At 37.9% G+C, this 17,305-nt stretch overlaps 1 pseudogene; it reads left to right on the forward strand.

The window, feature by feature from the left end:
* The first annotated feature begins 13,916 nt into the window (after nucleotides 1–13,916).
* LOC137216345 (tubulin alpha-1C chain pseudogene) lies at nucleotides 13,917–15,281 on the forward strand (annotated as a pseudogene).
* Nucleotides 15,282–17,305: the final 2,024 nt, after the last annotated feature.

A 17,305-nucleotide genomic window follows, 5' to 3' on the forward strand; every position in this document is an offset into this window, starting at 1 on the left:
GTCCATTCTCTAGTAGGTCTCTGTCTTTATTCCCACCTTGCCTGTAGGTTCTTCATGACCATTTTATTTTTTTTTGATTCCATATATATGTGTTAGCATATGGTATTTGTTTTTCTCTTTCTGACTTACTTCACTCTATGACAGACTCTAGGTCCATCCACCTCACTACAAATAACTCAATTGTGTTTCTTTTTATGGCTGAGTAATATTCCATTGTATACATGTGCCACATCTTCTTTATCCATTCATCTATTGATGGACACTTAGGTTGCTTCCATGTCCTGGCTATTGTAAATAGAACTGCAATGACCATTGTGGTACATGACTCTTTTTGAACTACGGTTTTCTCAGGGTATATGCCCAGGGGTGGGGTTGCTGGGTAGTATGGTAGTTCTATTTTTATTTTTTTGAGGAACCTCTGTATTGTCCACCATAGTGGCTGTATCAAATTACATTCCCACCAACAGAGCAAGAGAGTTCCCTTTTCTCCACACCCTATCCAGCCTTTATTGTTTCTAGATTTTTGGATGATGTCCATTCTGACTGGTGTGAGATGATATCTCATTGTAGTTTTGATTTGCATTTCTCTAATGATTAACGAGTTTGAGCATTCTTTCATCTGTTTGTTGGTAATCTGTATATCTTCTTTGGAGAAATGTCTATTTAGGTCTTCTGCCCATTTTTGAATTGGGTTGTTTGTTTTTTTGATATTGAGCTTCATGACCTGCTTATAAATTTTGGAGATTAATCCTTTGTCAGTTGCTTCATTTGCAAATATTTTCTCCCATTCTGAGGGTTGTCTTTTGGTCTTGTTTATGGTTTCCTTTGCTGTGCAAAAACTTTTAAGTTTCATAAGGTCCCATTTGTTTATTTTTGTTTTTATTTCCATTTCTCTAGGATGTGAGTCAAAAATGATCTTGCTGTGATTTATGTCATAGAGTGTTCTGCCTATGCTTTCCTCTAAGAGTTTGATAGTGTCTGGCCTTACATTTAGGTCTTTAATCCCTTTTGAGTTTATTTTTGTGTATGGTGTTAGGGAGTGAACTAATTTTATACTTTTACATGTACCTGTCCAGTTTTCCCAGCACCACTTATTGAAGAGGCTGTCCTTTCTCCACTGTACATTCCTGACTCCTTTATTAAAGATAAGGTGACCATATGTGCGTGGGTTTATCTCTGGGCTTTCTATCCTGTTCCATTGATTTATATTTCGGTTTTTGTGCCAGTACCATACTTTCTTGATTACTGTAGCTTTGTAGTATAGTCTGAAGTCAGGGAGACTGATTCCTCCAGCTTCATGTTACGTTCTCAAGATTTCTTTGGCTATTCAGGATCTTTTGTATTTTCATACAAATTGTGAAATTTTTTGCTCTAGTTCTGTGAAAAATGCCAGTGGTAGTTTGATAGGGATTGCATTGAATCTGTAGATTGCTTTGGGTAGTAGAGTCATTTTCACAAAGTTGATTCTTCCAATCCAAGAACAAGGTATATCTCTCCATCTATTTGGATCATCTTTAATTTCTTTCATCAGTGTCTTATAATTTTCTGTATAGAGGTTTTTGTCTCCTTAGGTAGGTTTATTCCTAGATATTTTATTCTTTTTGTTGCAGTGGTCAATGGGAGTGTTTTCTTGATTTCCCTTTCAGATTTTTCATCATTAGTATATAGGAATGCCAGAGATTTCTGTGCATTAATTTTGTATCCTGCAACTTTACCAAATTCATTGATTAGCTCTAGCAGTTTTCTGGTAGCATCTTTAGGATTCTCTGTGTATAGTATTATGCCATCTGAAAAGAGTGACAGCTTTACTTCTACATTTCCAATTTGGATTCCTTTTATTTCTTTTTCTTCTCTGATTGCTGTGGCTAAAGCTTCCAAATCTATGTTGAATAAGAGTGGTGAGAGTGGGCAACCTTGTCTTGCTCCTGATCTTAGTGGAAATGTTTTCAGTTTCTCACCATTGAGGACATGTTGGCTGTGGGTTTGGCATATATTGCCTTTATTATGTTGAGAATGGCCACATTATGCCTACTTTCTATAGGATATTTATCATAAATGGGTGCTGAATTTTGTTGAAAGCTTTTTCTGACTCTATTGAGTTGATCATATGGTTTTCCTACTTCAGTTTGTTATTATGGTGTATCACATTGATTAATATGCATATACTGAAGAATCCTTGCATTCCTGGGATAAACCCCACTTGATCATAGTGTACGATGCTTTTAATGTGCTGTTGGATTCTGTTTGCTTGTATTTTGTTGAGTATTTTTGCATCTATGTTAATTTATGATATTGGCCTGTAGTTTTCTTTCTTTGTGACATCTTTGTCTGGTTTTGGTATCAGGGTGATGGTGGCCTCGTAAAACTAGTTTGGGTGTGTTCCTCCCTCTGCTATATTTTGGAAGAGTTTAAGAAGGATCGGTGTTAGCTCTTCTCTAAATGTTTGATACAATTCACCTGTGAAGCCATCTGGTCCTGGGCTTTTGTTTGTTGGAAGATTTTTAATCACAGTTTCAATTTCAGTGCTTGTGTTTGGCCTGTTCATATTTTCTATTTCTTCCTGTTTCATTCTTGGCAGGTTGTGAATTTCTAAGAATTTGTCCATTTCTTCCAGGTTGTCCATTTTATTGGCATAGAGTGGCTTGTAATCTCTCATGATCTTTTGTATTTCTGCAGTGTCAGTTGTTACTTCTCCTTTTTCATTTCTAATTCTATTGTTTTGAGTCTTCTCCCTTTTTTTCTTGATGAGTCTGGCTAATGGTTTATCAATTTTGTTTATTTTCTCAAAGAACCAGCTTTTAGTTTTATTGATCTTTGCTATAGTTTACTTCATTTCTTTTTCATTTGTTTCTGATCTCATTTTATGCTTTCTTTCCTTCTGCTAACTTTGGGGTGTTTCTGTTCTTCTTTCTCTAATTGCTTTAGGTGTAATTTTAGGTTGTTTATTTCAGATGTTTCTTGTTTCTTGAGATAGGATTGTACTACCATTAAATTCCCTCATAGAACTGCTTTTGGTGCATCCCATCGGTTTTGGATCATCATGTTTTCATTGTCATTTTTTTCTACATATTTTTTGATTTCCTCTTTGATTTCTTCAGTGATCTCTTGGGTATTAAGTAGTGTATTGTTTAGCCTCCATGTGTTGGTATTTTTTACAAACATTTTCCCATAATTGATATCTAGTCTCATAGCACTGCGGTCAGAAAAGATACTTGATAAGATCAATTTTCTTAAATTTAATCAGGCTTGATTTGTGACCCAAGATATGATCTATCCTGGAGATTTTCCAGGAGCACTTGAGAATAACGTGTATTCTGTTGTTTTTAGATGGAATGTCCTATAAATATCAATTAAGTCCATCTTGTTTAATGTATCATTTAAAGCTTGCATTTTATTATTCATTTTCATTTGGATGATCTGTCCATTCGTGAAAGTGGGGTATTAAAGTCCCCTACTACTATTGTGTTACTGTCAATTTCCCCTTTTATGGCTTTTAGTGTTTGCCTTATGTATTGAGGTGCTCCTATGTTGGGTGCATAAGTATTTACAATTGTTGTATCTTCTTGGATTGATCCCTTGATCATTATGTAGTGCCCTACTTTGTCTTTTGTCATAGTCTTTGTTTTAAAGTCTATTTTGTCTGATATGATAATTGCTACTCCAGCTTTCTTTTGATTTCTATTTTCATGGAATATCTTTTTCCATCCCCTCACTTTCAGTCTGTGTGTGTCCCTAGGTCTGAAGTGTGTCTCCTGTAAATAGCATATATACGGATCTTGTTTTTGTATCCATTCAGCCAGTCTGTGTCTTTTGTTGGGAGCATTTAATCCATTTACATTTAAGGTAATTATCGATATGTATGTTCCTATTCCCATTTTCTTAATTGTTTTGAGTTTTTTATTGTAGTTCTTTTCCTTCTCTCTTGTTTCCTGCCTATAGAAGTTCCTTTAGCATTTTTTGTAAAGTTGGTTTGGTTGTACTGAATTCTGTTAGTTTTTATTTGCCTGTAAAGTTTTAATTTCTCTGTCAAATCTGAATGAAATCTTTGCTGGGTAGAGTAATCTTGGTTGCAGGTTTTTCCCTTTCATCACTTTAAATATGTCCCCTGCTCCCTTCTCACTTGCAGAGTTTCTGCTGAAATACCAGCTGTTAACCTTATGGGGATTCCACTGTATGTTATTTGTTGTTTTTCCCTTGCTGCTTTTAATATTTTTTCTTTGTATTTAATTTTTGATAGTTTGTTTAATATGTGTCTTGGCATGTTTCTCCTTGGATTTATCTTGTATGGGACTCTCTGTGCTTCCTTGACTTGATTAACTATTTCCTTTCCCATATTTAGGAAGTTTTCATGTATAATCTCTTCAAATATGTCCTCAGTCCCTTTCATTTTCTCTTCTTCTTCTGGGATCCCTAAAATTCAAATGTTGGTTCATTTAATGTTGTCCCAGAGGTCTCTGAGACTGCCCTGAATTCTTTTCATTTTTTTTTCTTTATTCTGCTCTGCAGTAGTTATTTCTACTGTTTTATCTTCCAGGTCACTTATCCGTTCTTCTGCCTCAGTTATTCTGCTGTTGATCCCTGCTAGAGAGTTTTTAATTTCATTTATTTTGCTGTTCATTACTGTTTGTTTGCTGTTTGGTTCTTCTAGGCCCTTGTGAAATGTTTCTTGCATTTTCTCCATTCTATTTCCAAATTTTGGATCATCTTTACTATCATTATTCTGAATTCTTTTTCAGGTAGACTGCTTATTTCCTCTTCATTTGTTAGTTCTGGTGGGTTTTTACCTTGCTCCTTATCTTCTGTGTGTTTCTGTGTCTTCTCATTTTGCCTAACTTAGTGTGTTTGGGCTCTACTTTTCCCAGGGTGCTCTTACATAGTTCCCATTGTTTTTGGTGTAGGTCCCCAGTGGCTAAGTTGGTTCAGTGGGTTGTGTAGGCTTCCTGCTGGAGGGGAAAAGTGCCTGTGTTCTGGTTGATGAGGCTGGATCTTGTCTTTCTTGTAGGCAGTCCACGTCTGGTGGTGTGTTTTAAGGTGTCTGTAGCCTTATTATGATTTTAAGCAGCCTCTCTGCCAATTGGTGGTGTTGTGTTCCTGTCTTGCTAGTTGTTTGGCTTAGGGTGGCCAGCATTGGAGCTTGTTGGTCTGAGCGGAGCTGGGTCTTGGTGTTGAGATGGAGATCTCTGCAGACTTTCCCCGTTTGATGTTACATGGAGCTGGGAGGTCTCTGGTGGACCAATATCCTGAACTTGGCTTTCCCACCTCAGAGACACAGCCCTGATGCCTGGCTGGAGCATGAAGAGACTGTCATCTGCACAGCTTAGAATAAAAGGGAGAAAATGAAATAAAGAAACAAAGAAGAAGATAAAATAAAATAAAATAAGGGCTTCCCTGGTGGTGCAGTGGTTGAGAATCTGCCTGCTAATGCAGGGGACACGGGTTCAAGCCCTGGTCTGGGAGAATCCCACATGCTGCAGAGCAACTAGGCCCGTGAGCCACAACTCCTGAGCCTGCGTGTCTGGAGCCTGTGCTCCACAACAAGAGAGGCTGCGGTAGTGAGAGGCCCACGCACCACGATGAAGAGTGGTCCCCGCTTGCCACAACTAGAAGAAGCTCTCACACAGAAATGAAGACCAAACACAGCAAAAATATATAAATAAATTAACTCCTACCCCCATCTTCTAAAAATAAATAATAAATAAAATAATTTTTAAAATAAAAAATAGGAAATAATTATTTTTTTAAAAAAATAAAGTAATAAAAAAGAAAGAAAGAGGAGAGCAACCAAAGCAGAAAACAAATGTACCAATGATAACAAGAGCCAAAAACCATACAAAAAAAAAAAAAGAAAGAAAAAGAATAAAAAAGAAAAACGGGCAAACAGAACCCTAAGACAAATGGTAAAAGCAAAGCTGTACAGACAAAAATCACACAGAAGTATACACATACACACTCACAAATAGAGAAAAAGGGGGGAAAATATATTTATATTGTTGCTTCCAAAATTCACCTCCTCATTTTGGGATGATATGTTGTCTATTCAGGTATTCCACAGATGCAGGGTACATCACGTTGATTGTAGAGATTTAATCTGCTGCTCCTGAGGCTGCTGGGAGAGATTTCCCTTTCTCTTCTTTGTTAGCAGAGCTCCTGGGGTTACGCTTTGGATTTGGTCCCGCTGCTGTGTGTATGTCGCCTGAGGACGTCTGTTCTTCGCTCAGAGAGGATGGGGTTAAAGGAGCAGCTGATTTGTGGGCTCTGGATCAGTCAGGCTGGGGAGAGGGTAGGTTATGGAGTTCTGCATGAGTCTGTGGTGGCAGAGGCTGGCGTGATGTTGCACCAGTCTGAGACGCACCATGTGTTCTCCTGGGGAAGTTGTGTCTGGATCACGGGACCCTGGCACTGGCGGGCTGCACAGGCTCCCAGGACGGGAGGTATGGATAGTGATCTGTGCTTGCACACAGGCTTCTTCATGGATGCAGCAGCAGCCTTAGCGTCTCAAGCCTGTCTCTGCGGTCCATGCTGATAGCCATGGTTCGCGCCCATCTCTGGAGCTCCTTTAAGCAGCACTCTTAATCTCCTCTCCTCACACACCAGGAAACAAAGAGGCAAGAAAAAGTCTCTTGCCTCTTCGGTAGCTCCTGACTTTTTCCCGGACTCCCTCCTGGTTAGCTGTGGTGCACTAACCCCCTTCAGGCTGTTTTCACGCAGTCAACCCCAGTCCTCTCCCTGGATCTGACCTCCAAAGCCTGAGCCTCAGCTCCCAGGCCCCACTCGTCCCAGCGGGTGAGCAGACAATCGCCTCAGGCTGGTGAGTGCTGGTTGGTGCCGACCCTCTGTTTGGGAATCTCTCCACTTTGTCCTCCACAACCCTGTTGCTGTGCTCTCCTTCGTGGCTCTGAAGTTTCCCCCTCTGTCACCCGCAGTCTCTGCCCGTGAAGGGGTTTCCTAGTGTGTGGAAACCTTTCCTCCTTCACAGCTCCCTCCCACTGGTGCTGGTCCCATCCATATTCTTTTGTCTCTGTTTTTTCCTTTTTCTTTTGTGCTACCCATGTACGTGTGGAGTTTCTTGCCTTTTGGGAAGTCTGAGGTCTTCTGCCAGTGTTCAGTAGGTGTTCTGTAGGAGTTGTTCCTCATGTAGATGTATTTCTGATGTATTTGTGGGGAGGATGGCAATCTCCATGTCTTACTCTTCCACCGTCTTGAAGCTCCTCCTCTACTTGCATTCTTAAGCTCCAGTATTTTTGTTTTTTGTTTTGTTTTGTTTTTCTTCTTGTAATGCTTTCTATTTCTTTGTTGAACTTCTTATTTTGTTAATATATTGCTTACTGATTTTGTTTAGCTGTCAATCTATGTTCTCTTGTAGCTCATTGGGCTTCATTAAGACAATTATTATGAATTTTTGTCACCCAATTCTTAGATCTCTATTTCTTTAAAGTCAACTTCTGGAACTTTATTAGTTTCTTTTCATGTTGTCATGTTTCCCCAATTCTTCATTATTTTCATAACCTTGTATCATTTGCTTGTACATTTGAGGAAGATATCACCTCTTCCATTCTCTAGAAATTGTCTTCAGTAAAGAAATAACTTCACCAGTCAGCCCAACCTGGGGTTCTGTGCAAGCCAGCTGGTAGCATCTGCATGTTGGTAGAACCCAATGCCAGTGGTCTTCTGTCAGTCATTTCTGGCTGGCTGTGCTCTGCATTCTGGTAGGGCTGGATGGATGATATCTGCAGTCAGTTGGGGCATCTGGAAGTCTCCACAGCTTGGTAGGGCCAACTGGCTGGGCTTCATGATCTGGTAGGGTCATAGGCTCTGCTGCTGGTTGGGACTGCTAGCAAGGTTAACTGGTTGAGCAAGACTGTTGACTAAGCTTTCTGGTCAGACAGGGCTACTGGCTAGACTCACTAGTCAGTGGGACCACTGATGAGGTTCCCTGCTTGGGAAGGGCCTGTCACTTGCCTCATGTTAGGTGGTGATTTTGACTGATCTCTGGAGTAGGACAGAACTCCTGACTATGTTCCTTGGTTAGGTAAGCCTACTGACTGAAATCCCTGGTCAGATGGGGCTCCTGAGTAAGCTCTCTGGTCAGATGGGTCCATTAGTTGGGCTCCTTGGTGAGGAAGGGATACTGATTGGACTCCCCAGTATTGTGGGACTAATTGGAGGAGTTCTGCAGCCAGGTTGGCTGTTTGGGACGGCTCCTCAGTTGGGTAAAGTCATTGCTAAGGTCTTGATCGGAGTGGCAGCTCCTGGGGACATAGAGCGATGGGCCTAATATCAAGATATGTGCATCAGTTACTGAGATCTCCCTTTTACTTTGTTCCAGGTGGTCTAACCATACCAATTCCCCCCATATTCTTTGTGAGGGAAATCAGAAAGAGGCCTCTCAGGCAGCACCCTGGAACAGTGGAGAATCTGAATATTCACCTGAGTGTCTCTTTCCTCCACTGGAGAAATCACAGGCCAAGGGGACTGCACTCAACAGGGTACTGAGACAACCTGGGAGACTGGCATATGAATAAACTGAAACCATTCCTATTATTCTTTCCAATGCACTTTTTCTTGTTTTCTTTTTTTGTGTGTGTGGTTTACTCTCTCAAAGACATTCTCATCTGTGGATAGTTGCTAATTCAGTGGTTCTGGGAGGGAAACAGGACTGGGGACCCTGTACTGTGCCATCTTTCTGATATCACTACTTTTGGGCAGTAATTTTAATTGAAATTGCATTGACACTTCAAATCAAGTTGGGGAGATTCAGTATCTATAGTATTGAATCTTCCTTTCAATGAAAATGGCATTTGCCTTTATTTATTTAGGTAGTATTAGTGTCTTCCAAAAACTTATTAATTACATATATAGATGTGTGTGTGTGTGTGTGTGTGTGTATGAATCAGTCATAGCAAAACTTTTGTTACATTTTTTAAATGATTCATAATTTAAAATTAGATTCTATAGCTCTTGCTAGTTTGTGCAACTAAATCTTGTATATTAATATTTATCTTCTAGTCTTTCATACTGATACATTTTTTAATTATTTATTTTATTTTCAAATCCTTCTACATTTAGTGTATTTTCCTAGTCTTACCACACTGACTAGCACTTTTAGAGCTATGTTGAATAACTGTAGTATAGTAGATATCATGTTTTTTAACTGATTTTAAAAAGGATATTTCACCATTTCATTACTAAGAATACTGTTTACTAAATTCTGTTAAATAATCTGTTATGATAAGAAGTGTTTTCTATACTTTCTTTTCTGACAGTGTTAACATTAATGGTGTTACATTAAATATCTTTTCTGCTTTTACTGAGATGGTTTATTGATTTTTTTGATTTATTAGAAGAATGAAATGCATTTACACACTTTTATCAATATATAATTGACGTATGATAAAATTTAACATTTTGAAGTATATAATTCTGTGGGCTTTAGAAACCCCATACCCAAATTCTTCAATACTGTCAGGCTCAAGCCCTAGATACCACAAATTTACTTTCAATCTGTATTGATTTTCCTATTGTTGGCATTGCATATAAATTAAATCATAAAATATGTGGCCTTTTGGGACTGACTTCTGTCATGTGATATTTCTTCTTTCATTCTTTTCTATTATAGCCATCCTAGTGAGTATAAAGTGTTATATCATTGTGTTTTTTATTTGCATCTCCCTAAAGACTAATGATACTGAGCATCTTTTCATTTGCTTATGGCCCATTTGTATATCTTTTTTTAGAGATGTATTGTATGGTTTAACCTTGAAAATATTCAATGTGAACTTCAGAAAAATGTGTATTCTGATTTTGGTAAGTAGAGTATTTCACAGGAATCATATTTTCTCCCCTCTGAGTATTTGTTATTTTGTTGTAGTTGTTATTCTCTGTTTAGTGATTTTTTTCTGAACTAATTCTGTAATGTCTGTATTCTTTCTCATATGTGACCACTGTAATCTTTCCTTAGCTTAATTGTCAACAAATATTTGGACAGAAATTTCTTAACTTCCTAGGAACAATAAGTCCCCAATCTTTGCCAAGAATCTCTGTGCATGTTGGGACAAAACTTCACACTCATATAAACTTATAAATAAGTTTATAGCTACTCTCGAAAATAGTCAAAGGTCTAGAGAAACCAAGTGAATTCCCAATTAACAAAAAGCCACATTCAGAGCAGTAGGAAATTTCATGGGGTATTTATTTACCCTTGCTCCAACTCCTCCTTTCCATGATACAGCATGGTCAGGAGGAAGCAATGGCCTAATTCCCAATGGCCTCCCTTGAACCACTGGGTAATGAGAAAATCTTATTTGTAATGTTTACCTGTCTGGGGAATACCTGAGGAACTGTTTTATTTTCGTTTCTGCCTCACTCAGGGCTCAGATAGGAAAAGCAGCACAGCTCAGTTCTTAAGTTATAAAAAGCTGCTGTAAATAGTAAGGGATTACCCATAAAAGTTGAGGGGGGATATAGAGCTTCAGATGCCTGTGACAAGAAATTACATGTAGAGGAATATGATAGAACATTTAAGCCACTGAGAAATAGCTAAGGTCATACTCTTCAGTTAATTAAGACATTCAAAAGCAGGCATGTATAAGAAAAAGAGAACATACACACAGAAAAGACAGACAAGATACGTGAACATAAAAGACCTGAGAATACCTTAAGCTTTCACCATGGGCTGATCCCAAGTCTCATAATATTTCTTGATAATTAATGAAGGCATTTCACGGCAAGGAGCCAGTCTGCAAAGACAGGAAGAGGTGGCTGTTTTCTCAAATGCCCAATTTTCAACAAAACATCACAAGACATTCAAAGATAAAGGAAAATATGGTAAATTAAAAGGAAGAATATAAAATGACAGAAAGCATTCACGAGGAAACAAAGGCATCAGACATACTACACAAAGACTTAAAAACATGTATCTTAGATATATTCAAAGAGCTGAAGAAAAACATAGACAAAGAACTAAAGTAAAATAAATAGAGAAATTATACATGAACAAAATTAGAATGTTTACAAAGAGATAGGAATGATAAAAAGAATCAAACATAAATTGTGGAGATATAAATTAAATAACTGAATTAAAAAAAATCATTAGAAGGGTTCAAAAAGTCAGTGTTTTCTGACTTGAGCAGGCAGAAACAGATTAAGTTAACTTAAAGATGTGACATTTGAAATTTTCAAGTCTGAGGAAAAGAAAGAAAAAAATGAAGAAAAGTAAGCAGAACCTAAGTACTTACAGGCCACAATCAAGTGGATTGATATATACTCTATGGAAGTCCCGAGAATAAAAAGGAAAGGAAAGGTGCAGAGATTATTTGCAGAAATAATTGGCCAAAAATTTTTTAAAAATCTGAGTAAAAGACATACAAATCCAAGTTGCTCCAAAAACTTCACATAAGAAGCACCCAAAGAGACCCACAACCAGACACATTACTATCAAACTGTCAAACTCTAACACCAGACAGAATCCTGAAAATAGCAAGAGACTTATCATGTACAAGGGATCTCTAGTAAGATTATTAAAGTATTCTTCAGCAGAAACCTTGTAAGCCAGAAGCATTGGGATCATATATTAAAATGCTGAAAGAAAAAAAGAAAACTGTCAATCAAAAATTCTGTATCTGGCAAAAATATACTTCAAAAATGAGAGAGAAATTAAATCATTCTCAGAAAAACACAAGCTGAGGGTGTACATTACCACTAGACTTATTCTACTAGAAATGTTAATCAGAATAGTTCAAGCTGAAATGAAAGGACACAAGACAGTAACTCATAGCCATTGAAAATATAAATATCCTCAGTAAAGGTAAATGTATAGACAAGTATGAAAATGTGATTATTGGTTAGCCAACTACATTTTAAAATTTTTCTACAGGATTTAAAAAACATGTAGAGAAAAATAATTATAAATCTAGCTACTGTGTACAAAATACATAAATATGTTATAAAGTGGGGGTGATGAGCTATAAAGGAGTAGAACTTTGTATGCTATTGAAGTTAAGTTAGTATCAATTTAAAACAGATTATTATATTTTAGGATATTATATGAAATTCACATGGTAATCACAAAAATAATATCTATAGAGTATACTCAGAAAGAAATGAGAAGGGAATTAAAAGGTGTCACTACAAAAAATGGCTGAAAAATTAAGAAAGCAGTGATGGAGTAAATGAGGGGAAAATGCTGTAAGAGCTACAGAAAATAACAAAACGGCAAAAGTAAGTCCTTCCCTTTCAGTACTTATTTTAAATGTAAATGGATTAAATTCCCATATCAAAATGTAAAAATAAGTAGAATGGATATAAAACAGGATCCACTATGGGCTACCAGAACCCAATTTAGATCTACAAACACATATAGGTTGAAAGTGAAAGTATGGAAAAAGGAGATTCCATGCAAATATTAGCAAAAAGAGATCTGGAGTGATTATACTAATATCAGAAAAATTATACTTTGTCAAAAATTAATACAAGGGACAAAGAACTTTATATATTGATACAAGAGTCAACTCTCCAACAATATATAGCAATTATAAACATATAGTCAGCCCTTCGTATCTGCAGGTTTTGCATCTGTGGATTCAACTAACCATATATAGAAAATATTTTAAAAATAAAAATTTCAGAAAGTTGTAAAAAATAAAACTTGAATTGACAGCATGCCAGACTATTTACATAACATTTACATTTTATTAGATATTATAAGTAATCTAGAGATGATTTAAAGTATATGGGAGAATGTGTGTAAGTTATGTGCAAATACTACACCATTTTGTATGAGAGACTTGAGCATCCACAGATTTCGGTATCCATAGGGGATCCTAGAACCAATCCCACATGAATAGGAGGGAAGACTGTATATACATGAAAGATCAGAGCTCCATCAAAAAGTAGTGCTAAGAGGAAATTTTATAGCTATAAATTTCAACTATTAAAAAGAAGGAAGATATCAAATCAACACCCTAACTTTACATCTTAAGAACTCGGACAAAGGAGACCATCTTTTAAAGGATTCAGACAGCCGTGGGAGACAGGCTTGCAGGAAATGCTTCATTACCTATAGTGCACTGGCACTGACTAACAGGACTTGAACTGGCTGTCACTAGGAAGTATGGTCCAGTTGCCAACAGCCAACACAGTGGAAGGGTGACATATTTCACTATGAGTATGCTAAGGACACCTCTAAACTTCCTCCATGTCAGGCAGATGAAGTTACTACTTTATTTCACCACCTTGCAGGTAACTGAAATTGTATTATCCCTGCAGCTCACTCAGTTCTATCTCTCTGCATTTAGATAGCTCCAGTGACTCTCAGAACTCCCCCGTCTGTTCTTTTTGTTCTACTCTAGAGGTGAGCCTGGCAGAGCCAGCAAACTGCGTCTTCTTTCCATAATTCACTTAACTGAACAATTCAGCTCTATTTGAAGACCTTCTGCCTTGGTCTCTGGAGCCCCCATGCTTAGGATTGTAATGAGGAACGGGCCTGAAGCAGTCCCATACCTTGGAGTTTATTTGAATATGGTTAACTCTCTCATTTTAGGGCTCTGTAAAAGATATAGTGAAATTTCTCTTGAAATGAATTACTGTAGGAGAAAAATTGCATACATATATATTTTAAAATAAAATACCTCTATATAGGCCTACTTGAACAATTATGTAAATGAAATTTGTTTTTTTTAAAGTAATAACAAACTGGAACTTTTTTCTAGAAAAGGCAAAGCAACAACAAAAAGAGGCGCAGGGTGGACCTGATGCCCACCCTCCAGACACGTGTCCCAGAAAGGGGTATATTGGTTCCTTTGGAGCCAAACAGCCTCTCACTACTTCTCCCCCAGATTGCTTGGTAGTTTGTCAGTGGGTGATACTTGTTGCTGTCCCCTTGCATCATCCAGCCCTGCAGAGCCCTACAAATCCCAGTCATGTGTGAATCCATCTCCATCTAATTTGGCTGGACTGGAGTCCAGTTTGGTAATGACTGCTGAGATCTCTACCTCCTGAAAAATAGTGTCCAGCCCAGTGACCAGATGTCACATGACAAGATCATTAGGGGAGGAGATGACTCTTTTAACACTCTCTTCATTGAGATGGATGCTGGCAAACATGGGATCAGGGTAGTGTTTCTAGAGCTGGAACTCATGGCCATCATGAAGTTCACACTGGCACCTACCACCAGCTCTTCCATCCTGAGCGGCTCATCATGGGCAAAGAAGATTCTAACAATAACTATGCCCATGGGTACTACACCATTGACAAAGAGATCACTGACCTTGTCTTGGACCAAATTTGAAAGTGGCTGAACAGTACATAAGTCTTCAGGGCTTCTTGGTTTTCCACAACTTTGGTGGGAGAACTGGTTTTTGGTTCACCTTCCTCCTGATGGAATGGTCTCTCTGTTGATGATGGCATGATGTCCAAGGTGGAGTTCTCCATTTATCCACCACCTAGATTTCCACAGCTATAGTTGAACCCTACAATTCCATTCTCACCACCCTGGAACACTGTGATTGTGCCTTGATGATAGACAATGAGGTCATCTATGACACCAGTTGTAGAAATCTTGATATTGAGCACTCAACTAAACTAACTAGTTGAGTTAGCACTCAACTAACCTTAACCATCCTATACATAATCTTATTAGCCCGATTGTGTCCTCCATCACTGGTTCCCTTAGATTTGATGGAGCACTGAATGTTGATCTGACAGAATTACAGACCATCCTGGTTCCCTATCTCCACATGCACTTAACTCTAGCTACATTTGCCCCCATCATCTCTGCTGAGAAAGCCTACCAAAAACATCTTACTATAACAGAGACCACCAATGCATGGCTTGAGCCAGCCAACCAGATGGTGAAATGTAACCTTCACCATGGCATATACATGGCTTACTGCCTGTTGTACTGTGGTGATGTGGTTTCCAAAGATGTCAATGCTTCCATTGCCACTATCAAGACCAAGTACACCATCCAATTTGTGGATTAGTGCCCCACTGGCTTCAATGTTGACCCTAATTACCAGCATCCCATTGCAGTATCTAGTGGAAACCTGGCCAAAGTACCACGAGCTGTGAGCAACACAATAGCCATTACTGAGGCCTGGATTTGCCTAGACAACAAGTTTGACCTGATGTATGCCAAGTGTGTCTTTGTTCACTGGTATATTGGTGAGGGTATGGAGGAAAGAGAGTTTTCTGAGGCCTAGGAGGACATGGTTGCACTTGAGAAAGATTATGAGAAGGTTGGAGTGGATAGTGCTGAGGGATAGGATGAGGGTGAAAAGTATTAACCTTCTGTTGCAAATTTACACTACATTTTCTTGAGACTGTCTTATTTATGTTGCTCTGTGAAGCTGTCTATTGTGGCCCTAACTTGTCAACAAAAGTGATGTTTCCATTAACAAAAGGAATAAGAACAATCTAAACCCAAGACTTAAAGAAGGAAAAAAATAATAAAGGTTGGAGTGGATATAAATAAAGTAGCAAGTAGAAAAATAAGAGAGAAAATCAATGAAACCGAGATTGGTTCTTCAAAATGATCAACAAAATTTACACATCTTTACTTAAATTGACTAAGAAAAAGAAGCCACAAGTAGCCAAAAATCAGAAATGAAAGTGGAAATATGACTACTGATTTTGCAAAAATATATAGGATTATAAGAGTTGTGAACAATTGTTAAGTCAACAAATTAAATAACTTGAATGGACAACTTCCTAGAAAAACATAAGATTGAATCATAAAGAGATAAAAAAAATCCTGAATATACTTATACTTAGTGAAAAGACTGAATTGTCAAAGAGAAAGATAGGCATGTGTTAAAGTTGGCAAGACACATTTTACTCAGGCTACTGTAGGATGGAAGAGAGATGTTAGTATTAACTGAATTCAACTCCACTGAAACAAAAACTGAGGCTTTTTAAATGCTGAGATGTACCAAAGGAAAACTACTGAAGGACATGGAAGGGGGTTTGAGTTGAAGAGGGGGATATTGGTCAATATGATTAGGCCCTCTGTGTTTGCTAATTGGCGCTTATTGAAGTGAGGCTCCTACCCTGTACAGAGACTGCGAGATAGGAACCCTATTTTTCTTAATGATTCCATTTCAAAAGGATGGCTCCTATATCCTTGAAGAAAGCATTTCTGGATTATAGTAGATTTACATCTTAAAGGGAAAGAGAAAGAATTTACAATTGCAAGTTTTCTAAAGTAAATGCTTTAATAAAGGGGAAGTCAGGGGCCTATAGTCATGTTCCAGTTGGAAAAACAGTAAATTATTTTTGCAGCATTGAGCTCTCTCAGGCAGACTTTTTAAGGGACCTAGAGTCAAGCTAGGGACATGAGCTTGGGCTGATATAAGCCATTTTACAATTTGGTCAAGTCTTTCAGTGTGTGAGGGGTAGAATGAGGGTTGGATGGAGCTGTTTCTGCCAAGAGTTTTGCAGTACTCATAGGCAAAGTGTTAGGCTTAGTAAAGAAAAGGTCTCAGAGGAACCTGACTAAAATTTGGTCAAGGAGAGAGTCTTTTTTTCTGAATAAGTATTCAAAAATTTCTCAACAACAACAAAAATCCAGGAACAGAAAGCTTCACTATTGAATTCTACTAAACATTTAAAGAAGAATTAACAACCATATTTCCTATAGTCATCCAAAAAATCAAAGGAGAAAAAAGAACACTTCCTAACTCATTCTATTAAGTCAGAATTACCCTGATACCAAATCCAGACAAATAAATGAAAGAAAAGAAAATAACAGATCAATATCCCTTATAAATATTCATGCAAAAACCCTGAACAAAATACAAGCCAAATTCCAAAGCATGTTAAAAAGATTATATACCATAATCAAATGGGATTTAGTTCCAGAAGGCAAGAATGTTTCAACGTATGAAAATCAAAGTAATACACCACATTCACAGAATGAAAGAAAACAACCACATGATCATCTCAATTGAAGCAGAAGAAATATTTTTACAAAATTCAACACTCTTTCATGATAAAAACACTCAACAAACTAAGAATAGAAAGTAACTATATCAACATAATAAAAAGTCATATGTAAAAAACCCACAGCAGGCTTCCCTGGTGGTACAGTGGTTGGGAATCTGCCTGCCAATGCAGGGAACATGGGTTCGAGCCCTGACCCAGGAAGATCCCACATGCCGTAGAGTAACTAAGCCTGTGCACCCCAACTGTTGAGCCTGCAAGCCACAACTACTGAAGCCTCCTCACCTAGAGCCCGTGCTCCGCAACAAGAGAAGCTACCACAGTGAGAAGCCTGTGCAGTGCAATGAAGAGTAGCCCTCACTTGCTGCAA

This window comes from Pseudorca crassidens, chromosome X, assembly GCF_039906515.1.
Source record: "Pseudorca crassidens isolate mPseCra1 chromosome X, mPseCra1.hap1, whole genome shotgun sequence".
NCBI lineage: Eukaryota > Metazoa > Chordata > Mammalia > Artiodactyla > Delphinidae > Pseudorca > Pseudorca crassidens.